General features: G+C 38.4%; 1 long non-coding RNA gene across 2 annotated transcripts in view; it reads right to left on the reverse strand.

Moving 5' to 3' along the window:
* Window positions 1-15367, reverse strand: part of LOC111740297 — a 63681-nt gene extending 48314 nt beyond the window's left edge. For both annotated transcript variants that reach the window (XR_002780568.1, XR_002780567.1), the window contains exons 1-2: window positions 15229-15367; window positions 13906-13987 (exon numbers count right to left, since the gene is read on the reverse strand). This is a non-coding gene — a long non-coding RNA (uncharacterized LOC111740297). The remainder of the gene's footprint in view (window positions 1-13905; window positions 13988-15228) is intronic.
* Window positions 15368-16076: the final 709 nt, after the last annotated feature.

Below are 16076 nucleotides of genomic sequence, written 5' to 3' on the forward strand. Positions count from 1 at the left end.
TCTCTCTGTCTCTCTCTCTCTCTCTCTCTCACACACACACACACACACACACACACACACACACACTAAGTACTCTATTTCTAGGCCACAAGATAACACTACCCCTGGACTCCATTGCATAGAGAACTCTAAAGATACAGTAGAAACTACCTTAACAATATAACATTGTTAAAATCTCTAGAGGTTGGGCCCAAAGACCTTCTGGAAAACCTCACCCTTCCATCCCTGAGCCTTCTGCCCTTCCTGCCCTGCCTATGGTCCTTGCACCAAGTTCACGAGCACCCTCTCCCTGCTCAGGTCTGTTATTTCCCTCTTGAGTGCTCACTCTACCGGGGCTCTTGGTTTTTCTAACAGCTTAGCAGTCCCGGGGCTGGAGTTGGGGTAGAGTTGTCCAAGCGCCTCAAAGGCCACATTTCTGGATTCACAGCAGACAAACAGTTTAGATCTGTGCCCTTGGGACTCCCTCCACACAATTTATGGTCAGTTGTTTACAACTCAGAGCCATTTTCCTAAGGAAACAAGCTTAAAATGAATAGGTGGGTAACCAGGAGAACCTACAAAAGTCCATTTGAATCACATACCTCATCTGGAGTTCTAAACGTACTCTAGAACCTACCTAACAGTACATTATGGTTTCTATGGCGTTTATGGGAAAATGAGTTCTGAGTTCCAGGCCTGAGCAAACCTCTGCCTCCGCCATCAGCAGGAACAGCCTACTTTCACCTTCTACAGCCTGCCAACTCAATGGTAGGGAAACTCAAAGCCTGGGGTTTTATTTTTAAGAAAGGAATGGGAGAGGGGAAGGGTGTGACTCTGGGAGGTGAAACCAGGATTTCGAGGGAGGAGAGTTCAGAAGGGTTGGGGCTGGAAGAGCACAGCTGACTTCAGGTTTTAGGGTTTTCCAGAGACTGGGCTGCTCTCCTGAGCTTCAACTCAGCAGTCAAGGCTGGTTTACACTACGACATTACTGCTGCAGATGACAACAGAGTTAGGGGCTCCAGTGGAAGAAGGGCTGGGGACTAAGGAGATCATGTAGGTAGGCTTCTATGTGAGGTCAAACAAGTTTAAAAAAAAAAACTCTAAGAAGTTAAAAAAATTTTTTTTAAACCTGAACCTAGATCATTATTGCAATCAGTACTGTGGTAGTTAATGAGGTCAAATCAAATTTAATACATTATATCATGGCCTTCTGAAATACACAGCTCAGAAATACTTAGTGTTTGTCAATCCCATTGGACATGGCCCTTTTGTAGACTTGAGAGAATGCTTGACTTTTGTCTATGTCCAATCTCTCTCTCTTATTTGCATTTTAATTCTTGGCTTGTGTAGAGTCAGGGTAAATTTACTTACAAATTAAAAAAAAAAAAAAGTGTGGTGAAAATAAGTATGAGCCCTTATTTTACTTTGTAGGATCTATTCAGAAATGTCAAGAAAAAAAAGTTTTCCTAGATAGTAGAGTAGGGGAAAGGGGAAAGTTTTCTTTATTTTTAATAACTTGTTCAGAGGCTCAAAAAAAGTAATTTTTAAATGACAAAAGTAGTATGAAAGTGTTTCTTTTCATCGCCCATGAGTGGATTTAAATAAGGGTTGTTTTCTTTTATCTAAGTCCACTCTCTTATACTACACTTTAGATATTATGATGTCAAATTACTTTCACATGACCGCATACCATAAGTGAAAAGAGAGAAAAGATGATTTAGAAAGTTTACCAGATTCAGGAAAGGAACCAATGGGCTATTTTAAGTGCCATAATCCTACTAGTTTGGGTAATGAATTAACAAATTGAATACTTTTGTGTTAACTACTTGGATTCAACAATATTTTCTGAGACTATTATGTGCTAAACAATGTAATATATGACATAGGGATATACACACAGAAGTACACTGCATGATCCCATCAGTTGCAGACTTTACAAGTCTTTATTCAATTTACATGTATAAAAAAGTAGAGAACTCTGGCATGTAAACCAACTCCCAAACCAAGAGCCTCTTCCTGTCTGAAATGAGTGAAGGGGTGGGAACCAAGGTGAACTGCAAGAAATGGTTATAATTTGAATAGATCGAAAGGTCACTTTGGATGTTGGAGATTAGGAAGTAGGGTTAAGCTTAGTCCTTTTAAGAGACTGTGAAGAAACTGGCCTGGTTGAACCTGGGGGTTGTTTGGAACAATCAGGAAGTGATGAAAGGTTTGGGGACAATAATCCTGCTGGTGATGTGGTGGTTCATAGGAAGAAAATCCATCAATTATGAGGTCACTTCAGTCTTCTAAAGGTGGGGGAGGGAGAGTCAGCAGTACTGTGGTGGCATGAAAATGAAAAGGAGGAGAGATTTAAAGGCATTTCACTAGAAATACAGATATAATGTGTGGCTCATTAGACTAAGTAGGAGACAACTTGCTTCCCTTTTAAAATTTTGATCTTCATTCTTCTCTCTTCTCTTGAGCCATTTCCTGTACATCTTTCTCGTTTGTTTTATTCTGGAATATTTTTGAAATACAGAAAAATATAAAGGAGGTATTTAAAAACATCTATACTCTCGCCGCTCAGAGATGATTTCAGAGAACGTTTGGATGTATTTTTTTCCAATCTTGATCAATGCATGCGGGCATGATTATTAAACAGGATGGATTAGGTGGAGTACGAAGATGAAGCAGCTTGATCTTTTTCCCCCACTACTTACTGCCTTCAAGCTTGCTTCATCAGCTCTCCACTCTCTGCCCTTAGCCATGACCCGGGCAGAGGCCCTAGCTCTCCTGTCACTTTCAGATAGTGGAATCATTTCTTGAGCAGGAATTTAAAAGTCCAGTTTGATTTAGAGCGAGCCAGTGCTTCCCTCTTCTCTGAGCCCAGGCCTTTCTATAACTCAAACATTTGGGACGAAGAAGGAAGCAATGGTCTGGTGTTTTATCCTCCTCGTCACACCTCATCACAACTCGACCTGTGGGAGATGCCACCTGCCTTTACTCCACAGGCGAAAGTGAAGCCTGCATCTCACTGCTGTCCTCTCTCTCTTTTCCGTATATACCACTGTGGACCACTCCAGTCAACTTTCCGCTTTCAGATACCTCCAGGGCAGCATCAGGCACAAGGGTCTATGCCAAAAAGCATACTCTACCCCCTATAAATTCACTATAAATAACCCTTTCTGAGAAATGTCTTATACAGACTAGTACTGGTGGAAATGATGATTACTAGGCTCCTTTTCTATTTTTTCCCTTCAATTTTATAGTAAATACTATGGGATGGTGTTTTTTATTTTTTATTTTTTAATTACAATTGACATGCGACATCATTTCAAGTGTACAGCATAGTGCTTAGACATTTATATAATTTACGAAGTGATCCCCCGATAAGTGCAGTCCCCACCTGGCACTAACATAGTTATTACCATATCATTGACTGTATTCCCTATGCTGTACTTTAATATCCTCGTGACTGTTTTCTGTGGGATGCCATCTTAAACCTTTTCCTGAGAATGAATGTAGGGTACTTGTTACCAATTATTCTCAGCTTTGGGCTTTTGTCAAAAGTTCAAGACAATAGAAAAAGTCCCACTTCACATCCTAATACATACATACATATGTAATACATATATACATATATACACATAAAATAATAATAGGGACCATAGCACCAAGCCAGATAAATGGCATGTCCTCAAAGAGGGAAGAGGGCAGCTAATCCAAAGGCAAGAGTGGGTTAGGGCACTGGGCAGACAAAACAAATGTCCATTAGAGGTTTTTCCTTAATACTTTCGTCTACTAGTTTGATGTTTCTTCATCCTGAAATCACGAAATTTTTCTCTCTGATTTCATTTTCTACGTTTGGCTTTATGTTCACCAAATTCCTTCATTCCTCCCTCCTGAATTTACTTCATTTCTACTGGTTTGGCCACAGCCAGTATGGTTAGTTCAGGGTCCTGTGTCTTTGTGTGAGGTCTAATGAGCTCGTCATCCTGGTCCCTCACCTCCAACACACACAGGCTCCCCTTCCCTGATTCATCCTGCACACCAACACAAGACTGACATTCCCCAGAGACCACATCTGTCCCTTTAATGATGTCACTTTCTTCTTCACAAACTCTTATTGTAATCTCCCAGCCCCGCCCATTTACTACAGAGGAGATGACAACTAATGTGACAATGAAAATGTTATTTCATGCAGCCCTCACAATTTTGCTTGGTAGATATAATCTCCACTGCATAGGAAGAAAACTGAGGTTCAAAGAAGTTGTTAAATCATTAAATAGTATATTATTTATAGGTGGTAGACTTAATCTCTGGGACTTAATCTCTATTTGGCCTGAATCCTTATACAAGAAACCAACCTCCCAACAGTAGATGGGCCTCATAGTAGAGTCTAAATGCCTTAGCCTTTTTCATATTTCTGGACTTTGCTTTTCTCATTGCCATATATCTCTCTCTCACTTTAATCAAACTTGTCTACTTGCCTCCCAATCCTACCACCTCTAGTCCCAAGCCTGCAAGCTTCTCCTTTTAGTGTTCACTTCCCCTGCATCTCTGCCTAACTTCCTCCATGAAGTCTTTCCTAATTACCTCGCAAAAATATTTCCTTTCAAAATGCTGAAAATATGCTTCTCTGAGATCCATTTAAGCACTAGATTATTGTCTTCTATGCCCACATATGTTTTAACTTTTGACCATCCCACCAACTAGATTATGAGCTTCTTGCAGTCAAGTACATGATTTATATTTCTTTATATTCCCATAAGCATAGTCCAAGCCTTATAAGAAGAAATTAGTCAATACTTATTGATCCATGTCTGTCTTCTACAACCTATACTAGGAGACATTATAATTCTTAAAGAGTTTTCTCCTCTTGGCAAAATATTAGTTCAATTTTAAGACTTTCAAATCTTTGAACTTTCCCATTAGGATTTATGATTTTCATGAGTGAAGATAATATCAATTGTAAAAATTGGAGACTGTAGATAAATATATTGGGAAATTTTCACTAGTATAGATGTAGTTTACCTTCTAATAAACATGCAGAGGGAACTTACTAATACATTCCCGCATACAGGAGGTATTATTGATATGCCTTAAAAATAATTCATAGCATCTAAAGAATCAGGAAATTAATTTCAGAGAACATTCAACTTTTTATCCATTACTGTTCACTTTCTAGTAGATTTTATATTACTTGACATAAACAGAAGTTAATGGGAGACAAATGTTTTTAGAGAATGTGGAGAAATCATCTAAAGATTGTTTTATTTGAGGAGTTTAGAGCATCTGTTTCAACTGACATTGCTTTGCAAATTGCCTGAAAACTTTGGAGATGATAAATGTTTACCATTTGCATCTACATTGTTACTAACACAATAGCCTGTTAAATCCCCTGCCATGAATATTAACAGACTGCAGGCCATCCACATTATTTACAGAGGGGGAAACAGACATTATTCACAAATTTTAATTGCTCCTGTGGCACCAACAGTCTGAAAATGAAGCATAAAAAAAATGTAGCCTTGGGGAACTTTTGCTTTGCAAGGACTTTAGTGCATACCTGACCATCAGGACCAGATCTCGTATCACAATTACGCAGGGATCTGAATAAAATAATAGTCCTCGTGGACAGCTGGCATATTTTAAAACTCATTTTATCCACTGTAAACTCAACAGCTCCTACACGTGAATCAAAATAATAAGGCAGAGAATGGATTGATACGAAAAGTGTATTTCATGCTCATCCTTAAGAGTTTTTCCCAGTCAAGGTTCAAATATTCCGCTAAAAGCTAGAAGAAATACTTCCATGTTCTCCTTATTTAGAGCAATTAACTCTCCAGTATTGCAAAATGAGCATCAAATTTGCTTCTAAAAGTTAAATTATTGTGAAATATGATTTTAAGAAAAAAATTTTTTTAATTAATCTTATGAAAAAAATTAAGAAAAACAATGAAAGTATTAGGAGATTTTGCTTTGTTTTGTTTTTTCCAACTAGAAGTCAAATGTTTAGCAGAGAGATTTACAATTAAGGTCTGAGTAAGAGGAACCAGCCAATAGGGTGCCTGGAAAAATTTGACTGGTCTACCTCCCTGAAAGCTAAGACTTAGGGCATTGAAAAAGTGAAAAGGAGGACTAGCAGTAGGGATGGTGAGAAACACCAAATCAGAGAAGAGGCCTTTAAATTCAAGCCACATCAGAGGCCATCGAAGATCATAAAACCCTAGAAATATTGATCCCAGACTTGCTCTGCCTGTAGCTCTCCCTATTGGTGGCATCATCATCCTTCTGGTTGCTCAGGTCCAAACCTTGGAACTGGTCATGTCTTCAAAAATATGTCCTGAATCCTACGGCTCCTTATAACCCTCCTCCTAGTCATGCTTCCTACAGTAAAAAAATCTCAACGCCTTTGAAAATATCACTTCTTTGCTTCAAACTCTGCAATGGTGTCTCATTTTACACAGAGTAAATTAAAGCTAAAGTCATTGAAATGGCCTACAAAGCTCTGCATGATCTGCTCCCAACTTGGACCTTCGCTCTAGAAGTACCACTCTCTCTGGAACATTCTTCCCCCAGATTTCCACTTGGCTAACTCCTTAACCTCCAACCTCTGCTCAGACATTACCTTCTCCATTAAGCCTACCCTGACCATACTATTTAAAAGTGTGTCATACCCTAGGCTTCTGTAGTCCACAACCTCCTCATCTGATCTTGTTTCTTTTTTTTTTTAATAGTATTATTACCTTCTAACATGCTGTATGTACTTATTACATGTTTATCTTGTGTATCCCTTTTATAGAATGTGTAAGTTCCATTGGAACAGAAATTTTTCTTTTGTTCACTGATATATTCCAGATACTTAGAACAGCACCTGGGACAGAGTAGAAGCTAAATAATTATCTATTGAATGAGTTAATCCAAATTTATCTGTGAAGAAAACTGAGGCACAATAGGATAAGTGATTTGTGAAACTGAAAAGTAGCAAATTCTCTTTGTTTGGTGCAAAGGGGTACATGTTTCCCACTGTCTCCAGAAGACATATTTTGTGGATTAGAACTTAGTGATAGAAATGCTGAGTTCTGAACTGATGAAACTCAAAAGTTAGAAAAACCAACATTTCACAATGATTAAATTTTAAAGACAGGTAGATTTTAGAAATTAAAAAAGTCATGTTGATGTCATACAAAATAAGGGCAGAAATTAAAGAATATAATTACTTACATATTTATTGATCGAATTTCTTTACATACTTTATTATTTATTAAGCACAAGCTTAAAATGTATTCAAATCATGTTGTTTACTTCCAATGTATTATCAGATTTCCTTTTTTAACCTTATACATTTTCTGTAGTCTATCAACTGTACTTATTTTAGATTCATTACAATATTTTTCTCTTTCCCTGTTTTCTACAGTTTGCATTTCATTTCCTTCTTTAGTTTTTCAGTTTATCCATTTTTACTGTTTTATACATTTTATGTGGCATATACCATAGTTTATTCTTCTGTTTCAATCGGCTTAACTCTATATTTAGCCAATTAAATTTTTCTACCTTTCTCAACTTCTTGGTGCTTGACTATACTTTTTTATGATAACTACTCCTTTACATGGAGTCTTTTAAACTAGTTCCATATACATTTTGGAATCAATCCTGCTTATTTTTTTCCTTTTATTTTGAAACCTGAAATTTTTCATTGAGATTGTCTTCTCCTTTGTTTATATTTGATAATTCCATGTAAGTAAATATTACTTCCTTTCCAATCTGTGTATCTTTTATTTATTTTCTTGCTTTATTGCTCTGGTTAAAACTCCCAGTGCTGTGTTGATTAAGAGTGAGTAAGAGCATACATCTCTGCCTTGTTCCCGATCTTAGGAGAAAAGTATTCAATCTTTTACCATTGAGCATAATGTTAGTGATAGGTTTTTTTGTGGATTTTCTGAGAGTTTTCCTAGTTTTCTGAGGGTTTTTATCATAAATCGGTATTGGACTGTGTGATATGCTTTTCCTGTATCAATTGACAGGATAATATACTTTTTCTTCTTTAGAATGTCGATTATGGTATATTTTATTTGTTGGCTTTTTACTTGAAATATATTTACAACATAAGTCACATATTTAGAGTGTACAATTCCATGGTTAATATATTCACTAGGTTTGAATCATCATCAATAACTTCAGAATATTTTCATCATCCCAAAAATAAAATCCTTACCCTTCAGCAGTTACTCGCTTTCTCCCCACTGCCTAGTCTCTGGTAGCCACTAATCTGCTTTCTGATTTTATATATTTGCCTATTCTGGATATTTATATAAATGGAATCATACAATTTGTGGCCTTTTGTGATTGATCTATTTCACTTAGCATGTTTTCAAGGTTCATCTTTGTTGTAAATATATAACAGTATGTCATTCTTTTTATGGCTGAACAATATTGCATAGTATGGATATAACACATTTTGTTTATCCACTCAGCAGTAGATATTTGGGTTGTTTCCACTTTTTGACCATTATAAATACTGCCGCAATGAACATCCCTGTCCAAGCTTTTGTATAAACATCTGTTCTCCATTGATGGACTTTTAAATATTAAACCAATTTTAAATATATGAAAAAAAACCCACTTGATGGTAGTGCATGATTGATTCTTTTTATATATTGCTAGATTTGATTTTTTAATATTTTGTTGAGATTTCTGTGTCTATGTTCATTAGAGATTTTGGTCTGTAGTTTACTTTGTATTATCTTTGGTTTTAGTATCTGTGCTAGCCTCATGAAATGATTGCAAAGTATGCCCTTCTCTTCCATATTCCAAAAGACAGTGTATAAAATTGATCTTAATTCCTATTTAAATATTTAGTATAATTCTCCAGTGAAACCATAAGGCTCTGGAGATTTATTTTTCAGGAGATTTTCCCTTATGAGTTCAATTTCTTTAATTGTTATAGGACTATTCAAATTGTCTATTTCATATTGCTTGAACTTTGGTAGTTTGTAGTTTTTGAGGAATCGGTCCATTTCTTCCATGCTGTCAAACTTATGAACATTAAGTTGTTTATAGTATTCTCCTTTTATACTTTAATAGCTGAAGGATCTGTAGTGCTAGTCCGTTTCATTGCTGATATTGGTGATTTGTGTCTTCTGTCTTAGTCTGTCAGTCTTGCTAAAGGTTTATCAATTTTATTGATTCTTCTTGAAGAATCAGTCTCTTGCATTGATTTTCTCTACTGTTTTCCTATTTTCATTATCATTTATTTCTGCTATTCATTTGTTCCTCTTTCTGCTTGTTTTGGATTTATTTTGCTCTTCGTTTTCTTTTTTTAAGATAGGAACTTAAATTATTGATTTAAGACCTTTCTTCTTTTCCAAATAAGCATTTTGTGATATAAACTACTCTCTGAGTTCTGCTTTGGCCATATCCTACAAATTTTGATGTTGTATTTTTATTTTCATTCAGTTTGATGTGTTTTTTTTATTTCCCCTGAGACTTCTTCATTGACCTATAAATTATTTAGAATTGCATTGTATAATTTCCAGGTATTTAGAGATTTTCTTGTTCCCTTTCTGTTATTGATTTCTAGTTTGATTATATTATGGTCAGAGAGCATACAGTATATGATTTCAATTCTTCTAAATTTGTTGAAATTTGTTTTAAAGTCCAGGATATGTTCCATGGCCACTTGAAAAGAATGTGTATTCTGCTGTTGTATGTCGCAATCTATAAATATCAATTAGATCTTGTTGGCTGATAGTATATTCAGTTCTATATTTTTGCTGATTTTCTAACAGTTCTATCAATTGCTGAGCAAGGGGTATTGGAGGCCCCAACTATATTTGTGGATTTGTCTATTTCTTCTACAAGCTGTATCATATTTTTTGTTCATGTTTGTTCATTTGTTTTCCATACATTTTGAAGTCCTGTTGTTTGGTGCATACACATTTAGGATTGCTGAGTCATCTTGGTGTATTGATCCTCCTGTAAATAAATATCAGGCTCCATGCTACAAAGTGGGATAGTCCCAGGCAATGTGTAATCAGATCATATAGCAGTTCAATCTAAATATTATAAATGTGTAAAACAGTTTTTTGGGGTTTTTTAAAGTAGATTTTTTTTCCCAAAATCAGTTTTAGGTTCACAGCAAAAGTGAGCAGAAAGTACAGAGAGCTCCCTTACACGCCCTGACTCCACACTGGCATAGCCTTACTCACTACCAACAACCTGCAACAGAGTGGTACATTTGTCATAGTCTATGAGCCTATGTTGACATATCATTATCACCTAAAGTCTATAGTTTACAGTAGGGTTCACTCTTGGTACTGTATACTTTATGAGCCTTGACAAATAAGTATGACATGTATCCACCATTATAGTTATATACAGAACAGTTTCAGTGCCCTAAAAATCCCCTGTGTACCACCTATTTATCCCTCCCTTACCCTTAATCCCTGGGAACCACTGATCATTTTACTGTTTCTTTTCAAATCAGAGATTTTTAACCAAGCATTTTATACTAGTTAAGGGTTAACTGCTGTAATAAACATACACAAAAATATATAATACTTCAAATTTGATAAAATATTTTTTCTCTCATATAAAGTCTAAAATAGGTATATCTGATTGGAGGGCACCTCTCCTCCATGTGGTGATTCAGGTTCTTTTCTTCTTATGGCTCTGCCATCTTTAACATCATGTTCATCTACACCACAGATGGGAAAGGAACGTGGAAGACGATGTGTAAGGGATTTTTAAGGGTCTGGAACTGGTGTGCACTTGGTGAAACTCAGTCTTATAGCTACTCCCAATTGCAATGGATGCCGGGAAATGCAGTCTAGCTGTGTACTCAAGAAGAAAAGGAAATGAGTTAGTGAACATCTAGCCTATCTGTATCACAAGTCTATGGAACCCAAAGGGAGCCATGGATAGACTTTATGAGGTTAATTAAGCATTCAGAAGATATACGCAAAATGTTGCCTTCATGTGCATTTTCCAAAGGGTTAGGAAAAAAGGACTAGCCCTGATTGTATTGATTAGAAAAGAAGTATATTGGAAGAAGTCAAATGTAAACTGAAACTGTAAAATTGGTAGAGGTGGGCAGGGTGGGGGTAGAAGGTGAGGACAATCTAGCCAAAAAAAAAAAAACAGAGGCCCAAAGATTACAAACTTTTGTAATCTTGGGAGATTGCAAGCTTGTGTTTGAAAAATGGCCAAAAGCTTAGACTAGCTGAAGAATGGAGTTTATTTGGAAGAATATCTATTTAGTCAGTCAACAAGTACACACTGGCCCCTCCTACTTGCCAGGGACTATAGCAGGCACTGGCTTTATAAGGATGAAAACAGAGAAAGAGGTATAATTAAACAATAAGGTATGAAAAGTGTTTCTAGGGACATGTAGGGTGCAATGGAAACCTACTACAAAGACACCTAATCTTACCTAGAGAGTTAGGGACAACATCCCACAGAAAGTGATGTATAAACTGAGTCCCAAAGGACAAATGGAAATTAGCTAACCTAAGAGCGGGCAGGGAGAGTCATTTTCCAGGCCTGGAGGCATAAGAGTATGAAGAATATATGAATGGCTTCTCGGAGGCTTCTACGGCAGAGGCCAAGAGGGCAAGAGGAAGAATGGCATGAAATGAGGCTAAAGAGGTAGACAAGGTCCAGATATAGAAGATTTTATGTTAAGAAATTGGGACTTTATCCTAAGGACAACAAAAAGAGTTTCAAGCAGGGAAGTAGAAGGAGTAAATTCGAATTACAATCATTTGAAATGCAAAATGGAAAATGAATTGGAGGACAGGAATTGTTTGGTGGACGATTGTAATAGTTCATGGTCTGAATAATGTGGCCCAGACTATGGTAATGGTGGTAAAGATGCAGAAAGATAGATAGATTTGAGAGTTGGAAGATGTGACCCACTGGATTTGGTCTTTACAGGCTACGTAGGTTAGAGGAGACAAGAGCGTCTATCAGACTTTTGGTCAAAGGAATTGAGAAGAGAGTAGCACTGTCCAATACTGAGCCAAAAAGCTGATTTTAACTGAAATTTCAGTTTGGGAAGCTGAGCTTAAATTGAGGTTGAATTTGAATTGCCAAGTGGAGACATCCATAAAACAATGGGATTTATGGGTCTGGAACTCAATGGAGAGATCAGGAATGACAATATAGATCTGGAAATTGTCAACAAAGTAGCAGAAATCTTGGGAACGAATAAGATTTTTAGGTGGAGAGTATGGAATAAACAGAAAGCAGCCTTGATAAATCCCCAAAGAGTAATAGACACACAGCCTGCAAAGGAGTCTGAGGCAAGGTCATGCAAGTAGGAAGAAAAGCAGAGAGAAGGCAAAGAGAGAGTTTTAAGGAGCAGTGGTGCCGTGATTGATAAGGGTAAAAAATGCTCATTGGATTCAGTGGCAAGATGAAGATAATTCTAGTGAAGCAGCCGAAAAGCACTGCAGTGGTAAAGAACAGCAGACGGCTCTTGAAGCAGATGATTTGGAGTAGAGAATTAAGAGTGGTGAGGGGAGGGAGATGTGCTATCAAAGAAGAGTTTCTGTTTATTTTAAGAGATTTAAGCATGTTTATGTAACAATTTTGAGCACTTGGAAGAATGATTCCAGAGTGTGGAAAGCCTGGAATACTCGGTAGGAGACTTCGTTCTTAGGCAATTAGAACATGCCATTTTCCTAATTTCAAGTAGGAGCATGGCACATTCATGCCCTAGGAAAACTTATCTTGGAGCTGGGGACTGTTGATTCCTGGGGACAGCCTATCCTAAAGAAACTCATCCTGCCTTGAAACAAAGCAGATGTTTAGTTTGGGGTTCTAGGTGAAGGTGTCAGTAGAATCTTTCACCACATTTTTGTGGCAGTCTTTAAGGGTTTGCTTCAAAATTATTCTTAATTATCTCAGTTTTCTTCCTAGGACAAACATATTTGTTAAGCTTTGTTTAGTTTGCAATTGTTCCAACCTTTATATCATTATAATCTAATTTAAAAAGCTAGTTCAGCAGTCAGCCCCGTTACTTGATAAAATCTAGCCAATTTATAGTTTTTTTGTCCTAAAATCCTTAAAGCAACTCTTTTGCCCCAGTATATCAACTTATGTCATAAACAGCAGTGTAGGAATAAAAGAGACACTCTATTCAAGTGCAAATTAATGTGTTATGTGGCTGGGGGAGGGTAGAAAGGATTAGGTTTGTTTAATGAATTTAAATGAAAGAATTCCAGTCATATATTTAGAGCAAATGTAAATCTTAAATTTACTTCATAAACAAGATTTAATACAAGACAATAAATACAGACCCAAAGGGGAAGCTGCATGAACATCATTATCTCCGGCCTTGTTCATAAATCGCAATATTGATCAAATATAAATTAATGCATGAATGTATACATTTATGTATGGGAACGTATGAAAACTCATTTATTATGTGAGAATGAAGCGGAAAGCAATTGTTATATTACGAACACCTAAATTAAGCCATTTAGCATTTTAAAAAATCTTAGCTGAATGGATCTTATCTATATAAATCTATTTTTTTACATCTCCCCCTCTCAAAAGAAAAATGTCTATGAACTATCACTCCCACTATAGCTTTTGCTGTGGGCCCTTGCAAAGAAAACTTAAAACCAAGGGATGAGCATTAAATGACAATACTCATGAAAAGAGATGAAAAAAAGGAACTTCTGAGAGTTTCATTTGAAATTCTACTAACCATTTCCTCCCAATGACCAATGTATCCTGGGAGTGGCCACTGCACCTTTTATTTTACTTTCTTCCTTGAGATTTGTTTTGCTAGAAGGGCTACCCTTCAAATAATGGTTATTGTTTAAACATCCTAGACAATTTAGAAATATAAGACAGCAAGCATATCTGTATATTCTATAAGTAAATGTCTAATTATATAAGCTACTCGCTGGTACATTACAAAAGATTCAGTACCTTTATAAGACGCTGTGAAATGTCCTTGGGGCGGAGATATCACAAAAAAAGTGTAGTTGTAGTAAATCAGTGAAAATTGTGCCTAATTGGGAAGGTAGAAGAGAAAAAGATCACTTTTCGGTAGAATTAATAGCAAGATTCCTTCTGTAAACCCCAAACTCAAACCCTAGGTCAGTGTTCTCAAGTCTGGCTTTTTAAAAACTTGTCCAGGTCCCCACTCCAGATCTACTAAATCCAAGTATCCAAAGTTTGCCTCTCCCTGGCTCTGTATTTTTTTTTTTTAAGTTCTTCATTCTGATGTACAGTCAAGGTTGAAATCACTGCTTCAGAGGCTACTGCTATAAATGAGTTGTTAAAGAAGCAACATACAGGGCTATACGAGGGATTCCTAGCAACAAGAAAGGTTTTAGTGTTCATAACAATTCTCTAGGCATTTGATTGGAGTAGAAAAGTTGTAGAATTGGGCACATGGTCCAAAGGCACAAAAAAACAGAAGACATACTTCAGCCTTCTCTTGGACTACTTACTGGCTTTGTAACATTCTAGACAATTTAGAAATTGGTGTTCAATTAAAGTTCACTCATAAAAAACAAGTGTGAAGCAGCAAGATACAATAAATCCTATGTAGAAAGAATCCCAAGTTACGACTCAAAAATCAAGTCTCAAAGCTGATAGTAGTTATAGTACCTGATACATGGCTAATGTGAAGCGAACTGAATTGAGATATGCTGTGAGTGTAAGTGTAAAATACAATTTTCAAAGACAGCTGTAAAAACTGTAAGACATCAGTAATTTTATATCGATTGTAAAAATATTTTGAATTATTGCACTACTTAAAACTGTTTCTTTTTTTAAATGAGGTCACTAGAAACCTTAAAATTGCACTGTTGGTCGCATTATATCTCTATAGGACAATGCTAGTGGTGAGCACTAACCTGGGAAGATTACCTGCTATAACCTACCACCGGCGGGGGCGGAGGGGGTGAGATAGTCTAAGATGGAGGAATAAGCGATTTAAAAATAAACCCCTAAGAAAGGTAACTACTGTATGCACCTAGACAAGAGCGTCTTGGAGGAAAAGACTGAATTTCCTTGAAACGTCTAAAGAACTGAAGTTCAGCGTTTAAGGCTCCTGATGTAAAATCAACCAGGCTTGCATTGGAAGCCCGGCCAGTTGGACGTGGGAGGGCCCTGCCCCAAAGGAGGAGCATTCCCGGGTTCCGCAGGGAAGGCCCAGGAGCCACGCGACTCAGGAAACCACCCCCGCAGCTGGATAGCAGGACACCTCACTGGCCCCTCCTTCGACTCCCCTTAGGCCCTTACCCTGAAAGAGGGAAATCTCCTCAACCAGGGGAAACAACGCCCTCCGGCCCCCGTCTATGCTCCACTCCAAGGCCGCTCCCACACTGCGCTAAAACACCCGACCCAGGTGGCAAGAGGGATGCGGGGAAAGAAAGAAACCCAGGTGTGCGCTTCAACTGTACGCGCCTGCGCAAAAACCCCTACTCGGTCACTAGTTTCAGCCTCTGCCGCTGCGCTTCGTCCCGCCCCCTTTTCTCCCGCCCCGCTGTGGTACGTCACAAAGAGTGACGTGTAAAGCGAACAATCACAGTCCCTCTCCTCGTGAGCCAGTAGGGGAAGGGGAGGGAGGGGAGGGGGGAGGGAAAAGGACGAAAGGAGCAGGCTGCGGGGACTAGCTCGTTCCGGTCACCCAATCAGAGAGCTCTGGGGAGGAGCGGGGCGGGGCTCAAAAAAAGAGGGTGGGGGGGTGCTCGGGAAAGGACTTAGAAGGCTGAGGGGAGAAGAGGGCGGGCTCCCAGAGATTAAAAGCGCCCAATCAGAGCGCGCCGGCTTCATTCGGAGAGCGGCGTGGGGCGTCGCCTCCGCCGCCGCGCGCGCCGGGGGCTGGTTAAGGCCATGAAACAAAAGAAACCCTGAGAGGGGAGCCGCTGCCACCTCCACCAGCCCGCCCCGCTGCCGTCCCCACCCACCCACCTAGTTACCTGCCTCTGCCTCCTTCCCCTGCTCCTCCACCCCGCCCTCTTCGATCTCCGGGCGGCCCTGGCGCTCCTTAGCCCGGGTCGCCGGCCCTGCTGCCTCCCCAGAGGAAAGGTGTTTGCGCGCTGAGCAGGGCCCGGGCCCTGTCCGCCATGGGGCTCGCCGCCCGCCTC

This window comes from Pteropus vampyrus, unplaced genomic scaffold, assembly GCF_000151845.1.
Source record: "Pteropus vampyrus isolate Shadow unplaced genomic scaffold, Pvam_2.0 Scaffold3, whole genome shotgun sequence".
NCBI classification, from domain to species: Eukaryota; Metazoa; Chordata; class Mammalia; order Chiroptera; family Pteropodidae; genus Pteropus; species Pteropus vampyrus.